At 34.4% G+C, this 14,078-nt stretch overlaps 1 long non-coding RNA gene and 1 pseudogene across 4 annotated transcripts; both read left to right on the top strand.

The window, feature by feature from the left end:
- The first annotated feature begins 37 nt into the window (after positions 1-37).
- LOC146942018 (pollen-specific leucine-rich repeat extensin-like protein 4 pseudogene) lies at positions 38-3,859 on the top strand (annotated as a pseudogene). Its single transcript, XR_015032551.1, has one exon. The product of XR_015032551.1 is annotated as a pollen-specific leucine-rich repeat extensin-like protein 4 pseudogene (transcript).
- Positions 3,860-4,483: 624 nt separating this feature from the next.
- On the top strand, positions 4,484-13,589 carry LOC146942019 (uncharacterized). 3 transcript variants are annotated; one of them, XR_015032553.1, is made up of 8 exons: positions 4,740-5,038; positions 5,141-5,214; positions 5,500-5,606; positions 5,692-5,834; positions 7,157-7,238; positions 11,754-11,839; positions 11,925-12,067; positions 13,390-13,589. It is a non-coding gene; the product is annotated as an uncharacterized LOC146942019 (long non-coding RNA). The 3 variants fall into 3 exon arrangements; XR_015032552.1 differs by having other exon boundaries at positions 4,750-5,038; positions 5,521-5,606; XR_015032554.1 differs by lacking the exon at positions 7,157-7,238 and having other exon boundaries at positions 4,484-5,038; positions 5,521-5,606.
- Positions 13,590-14,078: the final 489 nt, after the last annotated feature.

The following is a 14,078-nucleotide window of genomic DNA, read 5'->3' on the forward strand; positions in this document are numbered from 1 at the left end:
CAACTAATAATAAAATCCAGGGTGTTTTGGTGTTTTTTGAAGCAGTTAATATGTTAATTGTAAATTTTGTAGTATATTTACTCAATGAAGAAATCAAACTCGAGATCACCTTTATTACTCCACTCGTTAACTCTTCACCCCAACCACCAAACCAACTTTATATCCCTATTTTGGTGTTAATACTTAATATACATCAATGAAATGAATCTATAATCTGGGTGAAAAAAATCTTAACCCGCCAAAATTATAGAGTGGAGGGTGTATGTTCTAGCTTGTATGTATGGAATGCTTTGTAGTTAAAATACACATTATTAGAAATTAAATGATCATAAAGATGAAGATTCATCTTATAGGTAAAATAAACATGAGAGCTTGATAGAGATTTTTTTTTTTTTTTGAGCAACAGAGCTTGATAGAGATAAATTAAAACTCATTATGGTTCATATTGATTAATTGATAAAAAGATGTGAATTGTGTACGTAGTCTTCCTTTTTCTAAAACTCAATTGTACACATAATTGAAAACTAATTTTTAACTATACCAACTAATTAACCAAGTGCAACAAATTCTATATTTCTGATACATAGTTATGGAAGTATACTTCTAGATGGAAAAAAAGTGTTTTTGTCTTGTCTTGATGTGGGAAGTATACTTGTGAAGTGAATTTGGAGTTGGAAAAATAGGTTCCTCATTCGTAAAGAGAAATTATATTTTGACATCAAAATTTTGATGTCAAATGTGAAAAACTTGTGAAAGATAGTTTGTTCAAAGTTTCTTCAATTATTTCTTATGATCAGATATAAAAATATATTCTACAACCTTTTATTTCTAAACGGTTTTGATATCTTCGTATAAAAATGTGACACAACAAAATACTCCATCCGAAATGAATTATAAGTAAAAATGGTAGTTGAAAAATTGATGCATTTAAACTAAGTTTAACCACATAAATTGATTTTTTTCAACTACCACTTTTCCTTATATTTTATTCCGGAGGAAATAATCATTATCGAAGAATAATTGCTAGTTCCAACGAGATCGACAAAATACATTCAGCAAAACATAGTCATACTTGCAAAATACAATTTCTCAAGGAAAATGAACGACCACTAGACTATTAGAAAGTCAACGGTGAAATGGAAGTGTTTGTGGACCACTCTTTCAAATATAGAAAATTAAAACCACATCTAAATGATTATGAGAATGAAACGACTAGAATAATCATAGGTTAATTTTCCTCGTAGATATTAACCACTAACCAAACATGGTTGTTAACTTACTATGCATTGGCCATATTGCATTGCATGAGTCGCAAATTTAGGCAAAGGAACCATTACTTGCTAAATTAAGCTAAGTAAACTATGGTTGAAAGTTGAAACCACCCTCTAAAATTAGAGACACGACAACGCGCAAATGGTTGAGAACTTGAGACAAAAAAAACACCTTCTAATTTTATATCACCAATTCTGTATAAAGAAAGGTTGTTCCCCTTGTGGATTCAGAAACATTTGCATAGCCTATCATAAATGGCTTAAAACACAATTTCCTTTCTGTCTCTATAAATAATTATAACCTTCTTCTAATTCACCATCCCTCTTCCCCTTCTTTACCACTTTATAAGCAACCTTGAAGGATATACCAAGGTGGCGTTTTAACAAAATGCAAGTCCCAGGCTGGTTTCTCTTGTTCTCATTTTTCCTCTTTTCATCAACATCATTTTTCTGTCATGCAATTTCCAATGAAGAAGCCTCTTCCATTGCTCGTCGTCAAATGTTACATCTTCAAGAAAATGAGGATTTACCCGAAAACTATGTAGATACCTATAAAACAGATTTAACATTTCCTAATCGTAATCTCAAAAGTGCTTACATAGCACTTCAAGCATGGAAAACAGCAATTTATTCAGACCCAACTAACTTCACATCAAATTGGGAGGGCCCTAATGTTTGTTCTTACAATGGAATTTTTTGTGCAGCTTCTCTTAATGATTCAAAAATTCAAGTTGTAGCTGGGATTGATCTTAATCAAGCAGACATTGCAGGATACATTCCTGCTGAGTTTGGTTTGTTAACTGATATTGCTCTTTTGCATATAAACTCAAATAGGTTTTGTGGGGTTCTCCCGAAAAGCTTTTCAAAGTTAAAGCTTTTGCACGAGTTGGATATTAGTAACAACCGTTTTGTCGGCAAATTCCCTCATCATGTTCTTTCAATTCCAGATATAAAATTCATTGATATCAGGTTCAATGAATTTGAAGGAGAAATTCCTCCAGAGCTTTTTAACAAAACACTCGACGCTATATTTATAAACAACAACAGATTCACATCAACAATACCAGAAAATATGGGAAATTCTCCAGCATCAGTCATTGTTTTTGCCAATAACGATATTAGTGGTTGTATTCCTGCAAGCATTGGCCAAATGAAAAATTTGAATGAGTTTGTTGTAATCGGTAATAACCTTACTGGTTGTTTGCCCGAGGATATTGGAAAGCTTGAACATTTAGCCGTTTTGGACGTGAGTGAGAACTTATTTGTTGGTGCGTTGCCAAAGACATTGCAGGGACTGAGTGAGGTTGAAGTAATCTCTATTGCACATAACAAGCTTACAGGTTCTGTTCCAAAAAGTATCTGTAGTTTGCCTAATTTGGCGAACTTTACATTCTCCTATAACTATTTTAATGTCGAGGAAGAAGGTTGCGTGCCTCCTGGAAAAGAGATTGAGTTGGAAGACATGGATAATTGTATACCTAATAGGCCAAAACAAAAGGCAACAAATGATTGCAATGCGGTTATAAGCAAACCTGTGGATTGCACCAAGTCATTATGTAGTGGTAAACCGTCTCAATCCAATCCTCCAACTGAGAAGCCAACACCCTCAGTGCCTAAGCCACAACCGCAACCTACACCTTCGCAAACCCCAACACCATCAACACCAAAGCCAACACAAAGTCCACAACCTAAACCAACACCATCCAATCCACCACCAAGTGAGAAGCCAGAACCAAAACCACCAACCCCTTCTACACCCGAAGCAGAACCACCAATTGAGGATGATCCTCACAATGAAGCACCCAAAAGAAGAACGCGATCACCTCCACCCCCAGTTCAATCCCCACCACCTCCTGTGCATTCTCCTCCACCACCGGTTCATTCACCACCTCCACCGGTTCACTCACCTCCTCCACCAGTACATTCACCACCACCACCAGTACACTCTCCACCACCTCCCGTTCACTCACCTCCTCCACCAGTTCACTCCCCACCGCCTCCCGTTCACTCACCTCCTCCACCAGTCCACTCACCTCCTCCACCGGTTCACTCCCCACCACCACCAGTACACTCTCCACCACCACCGGTTCACTCACCTCCTCCACCGGTTCACTCCCCACCACCACCAGTTCATTCACCTCCTCCACCAGTACATTCTCCACCACCACCGGTTCATTCACCTCCTCCACCGGTACACTCTCCACCACCACCAGTTCACTCTCCACCACCACCCGTTCACTCACCTCCTCCACCCGTTTTCTCACCGCCACCACCAGTCCACTCTCCACCTCCACCAACTGCATCACCTCCTCCTCCTGTTAGTGCACCACCTCCGGAAGATGATATCATTCTACCCCCTCACTTTGGCTCTTCATATGCTTCACCTCCTCCACCAATCATTGCTGGTTACTAAATTTAAACAAGACCCATAACTTACTTCCACCTTTATTAGATCATAGTCTCAAAGTTGAGGCACATGACGCGACAAGATCTTTCTTTGTATTCTGAAATATTTTGAATTGTCTTTAATTGAATGAGCAAAATGAAGATGTATTCATAAACAATGTTTTAAAATTATGATTTACCAATTCTTTTTTGTTGTTTTTGTTGTTGTATCACGTTATATTGTAAGAATTGATAATATCAACCATATATATAATATATTGTACGGATTCACACATGACATGACATGATACATAGAGATAGAGGTTTCAATAACTAAATTTCATCATATAATTGTATAGATGAGATTAAGTTTTCATGAAGTCATTTTTACTTATTTATGTTTAATCTTGAATGTTACCAACTCAGGATACTTCCCATGTCTCGCACGCTTACTTTAGTGTTCTCTTACGTGGGAGGTATATCGACTGACAAGTTAAAAGAATAAGCAAATAATAAACAAAACAATTATGGTTTCAATGAATATACATGATGAAAACTATTTGTGAAATATATATGTATGTATATATATAATTGTGCACCAGCGAATGAAAATAATTTTTCTATTATATTATTAGCAATACATTACCACGAACAAGCTTGTGAGCTTTGGTTTATATAATGTTGAGAGAGTTAGTTAGCTTCATTATTAAAATTGATTTTAACATGCATGTTTAGTTGTTTTTAAAAACTGTTTAGAATAATTTTTGACTCTGTAAAATTGAAATCAATTACAGAATAATTTTTGACTCTGTAAAATTGAAATCAATTGTAATATCCCGCAGAATTTTAAATAAATTGTCGTATCAGTTCAACATGTCAGAACATAAATAATTTCTAAAGAGTTGATTATTTATTAAGAAACGGAAAGAAATTCGGTAAACATCTCACATATTATCCCTACGGACTTGAGAAATTAAATTGTTAAGAATTAACGGAGGGTAATTGTGACTTTTTACTTGAAGGGCATTTTGGTAATCTGGCCATTTGAGATTTTTAAGTAGAAAAACCCACCATTTATTCTTCATTCTTCTACATCTTTCCATTTATAAAAAAAAAAAACATTAATCTCTTCTCCTCCCTCTCTCAAATTCGGTTCACCTCACCACCACCATAATCTCTCAATTCTTCACCAAAATTACCATGGAATATGAGTTAATAGAAGTGAGCTAAGCAAGAATCATGGTTCAAAAATTCATATTCCCTCCATTTTCCTCATAACCGCCCCTTTCCCTCTTCTTCTCAAATACTCCAATTTTCTTCCCAATCTCATGGAAATCATTAATTAAGTTGTTTTTGGAGCACCCATGATGGTTAATCACTAAGTAAGTATCAAAACTCTTCCTCCTCTTCCTTTCCCATGGAATTCAATCCACCCACCTTTACCTCTATTGTCTTTTGTTGAATTGTTCATTTAAATGTTTTAGGAATGCAATTATGTTGTGGGTGATTATGGTAGTGACTTATTTGATGTATAAGGAGCTATGGAATCACATTCAAGGTGAGTTAATACTAAGTTGAATTTTTGGAGAAAAGGGTTGAAAAGTAGAAACTTTGGATTTAAGGAATTATTATGGAAAGAGGGGTATAACAACTTTGATGAATTGTTGTTGATGTATTTTGAGTGGTAGTTGATATTGTTATAAGAGGTAATACTAGAAATTCATGATTTTGAGACGAAATTCGTATGATCTTCACTGGCCTGTATATACTGCTGTGTAAACCATAATCGAATAATTATTGGATTTTTGAATTCTCCATTTAATTCCCTTCAGTTTGAATATAGATTTCATGTGTTTTGGATTAGTGATGATCTCGGAAAGTGCATTTGAAGTTGAGTAAATTCTGCTGGATTTTTGGTTACGGGTTTTGGGACATAGCTCCACTAAAACGGTAAGCACTTTCTCTCTGTAACTTGGAATCAAGTGATTTTTAATGCTATGGTTAGCTAACGAAATTACGGACGTTCCGGTACCAGTTTCATTGATTTTGGTCCAGTATTGAAGTCTGGAGATGATTTTGAAGTTGGGGGCAGAAGTAGGATTTGTGCTGAACCATGAATATGAGGTGAAGATGCTGAATTGATGCTTATAATTGTTCAAGAGTTTGGAATAAGATGAGGTGAGTTCCTTTAGTTAGAAAACTTCCCTTTGGGTAGTTAAATTATGCCTTTACAATAATAGAATATGATTTAGTACATTAGTACATAATTTAGTGACAATATGATTAAGATTTATACCCTTGCTAGAGTACTCTAAAATAACTTTTATGTTGATAAATATGATTATGGTAATGTAGAAGTTAGAGGAAAAATATTATGATAAGTTTTACGTGAGAATGAATAAATATGCAATTTCGGCTAACGTTACGTAAAGTGAGAATTGTTTGATTTTATTAATTTATTTCGACTCTTAGCTAATATAAATTATACTTTTAAGGTAATATAATGGTTTGACTTAGCTAAGACTCCAATTCTCATTATTGCCGAATATGTAGCCGAAATTGTATTATGCATATCCTCTAATCATACACTACCATAGTGTATATTTATTTGTGTAAAGTAATGTTTAGAGTAAAATAGCTATTGAACAAATTATTCATGGGTAAATTTCCAATCATTGGAAAGTAGAGAATTCTAAGTATGGAAGTTCGGCTTAATTAGTCGAATTTAATTTATCAGGATATGGGGAAAATTTTATAACCTTTTAGAAATGGCATATGACAACGATATGCCTAGAACCTGAATAGGTTAGTATCAGAAATAATTTCAGAATAAAGACGGAATCACTACGTCTTTATTATCAGTTTCAGGATGTTTTCATTAAAAGAAAATTAGTTAAGATAAGTTATTCCTCTCTATCTCCCCGTCAGTAGTGGAGTTGAGGATTGACTCAGTTATCAGAGAATCAGATCAAGTTATAATATTAAAACATGTTTAAATTGTGGCTTTCGCTATCCCGCCAGTTGGATACGAAAGGTTCCCGCCAGTTGGAACGGGCACTATCCGCGAGGATGACCCCACAATAATCAGAGGAGTCCGGTATCCCCGTCAGTTGGGTTCCCGCCAGTTGGAAATATTTATATATATACCGGTCAGAGTGGAATAAATTCCGGGGTTACTCCACCTGGGTTTATTCCGTAAAATCAACTCAGATAATATTGTTTGTTCAACGCTAACATTTCTAACATAATATGACAGACATTATGATTATAATTATGATTATGAGTTGAGTATTAGTATCAGGATTATATCAGTCTTTTAGACAGCGATCCTAGTTATCCCCCGATCGCTCAGTTATGCATGATAAAACTGCATAAACCCAAAATGGTTGAGTTTAGAGACAAATGGCGATCCTAGATTCCCTGAGATTGCCTACAGCCTAGGATAGGTGGAACTCACTGAGACATCCCGTCTCACCCCAATCCCTTTTATTTTATTTCAGAGACACAGGTGGATCGCAAGCAGGGCAGTTCGTGATGAAGTAGAAGAAGAAGTTGGACAATTATATTTACTTGTCATTGCATGTATGTTGTACACGTCAGTGGTACTATTTTAAATGTATAGACAAGTAGTTTTATGATATGTTCAGAAGAAATTTTATTATTGTAATTTTAATGTATCCAATGCCAAGTTTAACGAGCATACTAGATATCCTAGGTAATTTCTAGTATGGGTGTTACAATTTGGTATCAGAGCAGGTCGATTCAGATCGTGCCTTGGGTCATTAGAATTCAATAAAATGCAGTGGGACCATTGGGTTCCGGATATTTATTCTAAATGTCGTATCTAGCTGAGCCTGATCAACTCAAACTAGTATATGATAGTTAGAACAAATGTCTGAGAGCTGAATAGGACCTATGAGGAATGAAGCGCATGAAGAAGGAAAGTCAGGTTTTATAACGAATCTTGATAAAGAAGTATTTAATGCCAAAAGGTGGCTGGTGATTTGTGAAGATGGAAATTCCTCAGGAATGGATAGAAAATGTTATGAGTGAGACGGAGTACTTTGATATTATTAAACTGCACTTCGTATTTGGATACAAGAGAAGGAAGAGACTCAGGGATGATTGTAACCTTAACAAGAGTCGCAATATGAGAAGTATGATGTAAGGTATGAAAAAAATTGTCAGATGATTAATGGAATCCAAAAGCTCTCGGTGGATGTAGAGTATGTAAGAAGTGAAGGACTTGAATGCCGAAACGAGCTGGATTTTGATGCTTGAACTGTTAAGTGAACTAATTAAGGAATAAGTAAATTATTTTGGAGAAGATAAGGATAATTCCTCAACGCAAGCATTTAATGGACAACGCAAGCCAGATAAATCATGTCTGGTTAGTCGTATCACCTGAATTTAAAGTGCCAAATTTATGAATCCGGAAGTGAAGATGCTATGCATCATATGTGTCAAGAAGGATGAATAAATAGTAGTGGAAAAATCTTTTACGGATAAAAGTACGATTCAGATGTATTCTTATTGATGAGAAATTGCAAGAGAAGTTAGACTAACGGGAGTAGTACACTAAGGAAATTGAATCAGACCCCATACGTTTATCATGAGTTATTAAGTTGATTTAGACTAAGAAATACAAGTATAACAGTAAGTGGAAAGAGATCCCAGTAATGGTCAGAGACAAGATGTAAATTTTCGATCGGAACGGAAAATAAAGATTTAATAATAATAAGTTGCGGAAGTTCAGTGAACTAATGGACGAATGATGTCAAGCTCTTTCAACGGAATGTCGAGGACAAGAATGTATTAACGCATGAATACAATAGGTTGATGTGTTAAAGATTAAATCAAGATTTTTGAATTTGAAAATTATTTTAAGGTTCTGCTACAGGAAAAATTGTCGCTAGTGTAAAAGAGTTAAGAATGAAGTAAAGTATTGAGCAATTAAACATTTTTATCTGATGATTTTTCTGATGCAAATGTCTTGAAAATCAAAAGAATGATTTTGTTAACTAGATCGAATTTTGGGAGTCGAAGTTATTACAGAGGAGATCGTAAGTGTAATGTAACTGTCAATACAGACAAGAACAAACTAAATGGAAATAAGCCTCGAAGATTCAAGTATGTTTTAGTTCATAAATAATGTGAATGTGAGAATCATTCAAGGAACACTTTGAGAAAAAAAGTATGTAGTGCATGTTTAAAGAAAAAAAAATTGCAGTATTTGAAAATGACTCGTCAGTGATTATAAGTCGGTGCTCGAAATAGCAAGAAGTGTAAAGTTAGCCCCATGTTCATAACATGTAGTAATGAGATGGAGAAATTTACAATATGGTTGGAGTAGTACGCCTAAGCAAAGTGAACTAATAAATCAGAGTAGCGCAGCGAGATATTAATCAGCAAGAAGTAACATAATGTGCAAAAGTTTAAGACTTTGAATGAGATATTCATGGGAAATCTTAAGAGACGAATTAAACAATTTTCCAAACCGCATGATTCAAAGATATAAAAAGTTCAAGTAGTAAGAGTAGGATGAAGGTGTTCCTACCTTATTAAATATAAGAAATTGGAATCACCTATAGTATGTAACCCGGTTAATCGACGCCATGATTTCGAAGAATGACTTAGAAGTATCAGATTAGTTAAAAGGAGTCATGTATGAGGCAAAGATATAAATGTTGTATCTTGAAGATTTTATTTTTATTTTGGTTTGAAATACTATCATGGAATATCAGGTATATTAACATGTATCTGAGGGAACATATACTATTTAGAATATGAATGCAAATGCTTGAATGCAATTTTAGTCGTGAAGTTCAGGAATCTAAACTCCATATTTTTTTTTTGAGATAAAGAAAAGATTGATATCACACAAGTTAGAAAAATTATGTGAGCTACGGTATGGGACTATGCATGTTCAGGTTATGAGTATGGAATTAAGAAAAAGATGATAAGACATTCCCTAGAGTAACAGCTATAACAATATTGTTCAAGAATGAAATGTATATTTTGAACATATAAGTTCAAGAGAAGATCTATGATGATACTTTTTACTCATCCTAATATGATCAAGGTGTATCGTGATTGATTTAAATTCTGGTATAGAAGAAGCAAAGTTGAATGACTACAAATATATGTTATGTATTAAGCTATCAGTTGTACTACCTCGTGTATTGTGTACTCGCCAGTCAGTGCACCATTCTCATATAAGATTTATATATTTAATGTACTCGCCAGTTAGTACACTATGTATTTAAATCTGATTTATGGATTGTACTCGTCAGTTAGTACTTCCAACAGATGTTAGAGGTAGCACAATGTTGAGTTTATTCAGATAAAACATAACAGACGTCAGAAGTAACATTTACCTATTTATGTATTACAATTCTTACTTTTGATGAAATAAACTTGACGTCAGATATTGCTCAGAGTAAGGACGATCTTATACAGAGTATGATATGATTATCATTATAAGACCTCGTTATTTGGGGCATAGTTCAGAAATAAAATTTTGTTGGGACCAGAAATAACATGAAATATCACTCAAAGGTCATATCTGTTCTAGACAAGATAAAGAAATCGACGAAGTCGATAAAAGTGTTACTCCAACAAGTGTATGATATTTATCTAGAACTCAGTGAAGATAAACAAGTATTAGTAACCTAAGACAGATTTAAAAAGAGTATGTGGAACCAAGAATTTACTCGAAGAATATCAGACACATTGATTAGTTTTGCGTTCCACTATCATAAGGTGTATACTATATTCTGCAACTCACAGATAAGGAGGTTATTATCGATCCTTTCGACATAAGACTGGAAGACATGTCCTGAAATCAGTTTTGACCTATCACTTCAAGTCGGTTATATTTATGGATATGTAGTCATGAGACTTTATATAATAAGGGAAACCGATAATTTAGTCGGTCAGAAAGAATCAGTTAATAATGGACGTATGTTGGAACCTAAAGTTGAAAGTATAAAGAAAGTTTGTACTTATTAACAGGTAAAATCTAAATTTCGAGGACGAAATTTCTTTAAGGGGGGTAGAGTGTAATATCCCGCAGAATTTTAAATAAATTGTCGTATTAGTTCAACATGTCAGAACATAAATAATTTCTAAAGAGTTGATTATTTATTAAGAAACGGAAAGAAATTCGGTAAACATCTCACATATTATCCCTACGGACTCGAGAAATTAAATTGTTAAGAATTAACGGAGGGTAATTGTGACTTTTTACTTGAAGGGCATTTTGGTAATCTGGCCATTTGAGATTTTTAAGTAGAAAAACCCACCATTTCTTCTTCATTCTTCTACATCTTTCCATTTATAAAAAAAAAAAACATTAATCTCTTCTCCTCCCTCTCTCAAATTCGGTTCACCTCACCACCACCATAATCTCTCAATTCTTCACCAAAATTACCATGGAATATGAGTTAATAGAAGTGAGCTAAGCAAGAATCATGGTTCAAAAATTCATACTCCCTCCATTTTCCTCATAACCGCCCCTTTCCCTCTTCTTCTCAAATACTCCAATTTTCTTCCCAATCTCATGGAAATCATTAATTAAGTTGTTTTTGGAGCACCCATGATGGTTAATCACCAAGTAAGTATCAAAACTCTTCCTCCTCTTCCTTTCCCATGGAATTCAATCCACCCACCTTTACCTCTATTGTCTTTTGTTGAATTGTTCATTTAAATGTTTTAGGAATGCAATTATGTTGTGGGTGATTATGGTAGTGACTTATTTGATGTATAAGGAGCTATGGAATCACATTCAAGGTGAGTTAATACTAAGTTGAATTTTTGGAGAAAAGGGTTGAAAAGTAGAAACTTTGGATTTAAGGAATTATTATGGAAAGAGGGGTATAACAACTTTGATGAATTGTTGTTGATGTATTTTGAGTGGTAGTTGATATTGTTATAAGAGGTAATACTAGAAATTCATGATTTTGAGACGAAATTCGTATGATCTTCACTGGCCTGTATATACTGCTGTGTAACCCATAATCGAATAATTATTGGATTTTTGAATTCTCCATTTAATTCCCTTCAGTTTGAATATAGATTTCATGTGTTTTGGATTAGTGATGATCTCGGAAAGTGCATTTGAAGTTGAGTAAATTCTGCTGGATTTTTGGTTACGGGTTTTGGGACATAGCTCCACTAAAACGGTAAGCACTTTCTCTCTGTAACTTGGAATCAAGTGATTTTTAATGCTATGGTTAGCTAACGAAATTACGGACGTTCCGGTACCAGTTTCATTGATTTTGGTCCAGTATTGAAGTCTGGAGATGATTTTGAAGTTGGGGGCAGAAGTAGGATTTGTGCTGAACCATGAATATGAGGTGAAGATGCTGAATTGATGCTTATAATTGTTCAAGAGTTTGGAATAAGATGAGGTGAGTTCCTTTAGTTAGAAAACTTCCCTTTGGGTAGTTAAATTATGCCTTTAGAATAATAGAATATGATTTAGTACATTAGTACATAATTTAGTGACAATATGATTAAGATTTATACCCTTGCTAGAGTACTCTAAAATAACTTTTATGTTGATAAATATGATTATGGTAATGTAGAAGTTAGAGGAAAAATATTATGATAAGTTTTACGTGAGAATGAATAAATATGCAATTTCGGCTAACGTTACGTAAAGTGAGAATTGTTTGATTTTATTACTTTATTTCGACTCTTAGCTAATATAAATTATACTTTTAAGGTAATATAATGGTTTGACTTAGCTAAGACTCCAATTCTCATTATTGCCGAATATGTAGCCGAAATTGTATTATGCATATCCTCTAATCATACACTACCATAGTGTATATTTATTTGTGTAAAGTAATGTTTAGAGTAAAATAGCTATTGAACAAATTATTCATGGGTAAATTTCCAATCATTGGAAAGTAGAGAATTCTAAGTATGGAAGTTCGGCTTAATTAGTCGAATTTAATTTATCAGGATATGGGGAAAATTTTATAACCTTTTAGAAATGGCATATGACAACGATATGCCTAGAACCTGAATAGGTTAGTATCAGAAATAATTTCAGAATAAAGACGGAATCACTACGTCTTTATTATCAGTTTCAGGATGTTTTCATTAAAAGAAAATTAGTTAAGATAAGTTATTCCTCTCTATCTCTCCGTCAGTAGTGGAGTTGAGGATTGACTCAGTTATCAGAGAATCAGATCAAGTTATAATATTAAAACATGTTTAAATTGTGGCTTTCGCTATCCCGCCAGTTGGATACGAAAGGTTCCCGCCAGTTGGAACGGGCACTATCCGCGAGGATGACCCCACAATAATCAGAGGAGTCCGGTATCCCCGTCAGTTGGGTTCCCGCCAGTTGGAAATATTTATATATATACCGGTCAGAGTGGAATAAATTCCGGGGTTACTCCACCTGGGTTTATTCCGTAAAATCAACTCAGATAATATTGTTTGTTCAACGCTAACATTTCTAACATAATATGACAGACATTATGATTATAATTATGATTATGAGTTGAGTATTAGTATCAGGATTATATCAGTCTTTTAGACAGCGATCCTAGTTATCCCCCGATCGCTCAGTTATGCATGATAAAACTGCATAAACCCAAAATGGTTGAGTTTAGAGACAAATGGCGATCCTAGATTCCCTGAGATTGCCTACAGCCTAGGATAGGTGGAACTCACTGAGACATCCCGTCTCACCCCAATCCCTTTTATTTTATTTCAGAGACACAGGTGGATCGCAAGCAGGGCAGTTCGTGATGAAGTAGAAGAAGAAGTTGGACAATTATATTTACTTGTCATTGCATGTATGTTGTACACGTCAGTGGTACTATTTTAAATGTATAGACAAGTAGTTTTATGATATGTTCAGAAGAAATTTTATTATTGTAATTTTAATGTATCCAATGCCAAGTTTAACGAGCATACTAGATATCCTAGGTAATTTCTAGTATGGGTGTTACATCAATCGTATCCTGACAAACTCATAGTGCAATTATCAACTATAGAGCAATCCAGTGTATTAAAAAGAAATTGCTCTGAAATTGAAATTTGATATTTAGAAGTTGTGGTGAAAACCGTGAGAAAAACATAAGCAGATGTTTAACTATGTAGAGGTGACCTGTGAAGCCCCGATACTTCAAAATGGATGACGTACCGTATCCCCTCCTGCACCGACACCTGCCCGATACTTCCCGATACGTATCCGGAGAGTATCCAAATATTAAATTTTATTTTTTTAAAAAATAATTATCCGATACTTCCCGATACATCCCGATACGCACAGATACTTGTATTTTTTATATTATTTTGATTTCTGTTTTTTTTTTAAAATAAGAATAAAAACATTATATTACTATAATATATACACATTTCATTTATCTTTCTTTGGTGCCGGTACGACCCACACCACAC

The sequence above is a fragment of the Medicago sativa genome, chromosome 3 (assembly GCF_051527215.1).
Source record: "Medicago sativa cultivar Bolivia chromosome 3, Bolivia_mono, whole genome shotgun sequence".
Taxonomy (NCBI): domain Eukaryota; kingdom Viridiplantae; phylum Streptophyta; class Magnoliopsida; order Fabales; family Fabaceae; genus Medicago; species Medicago sativa.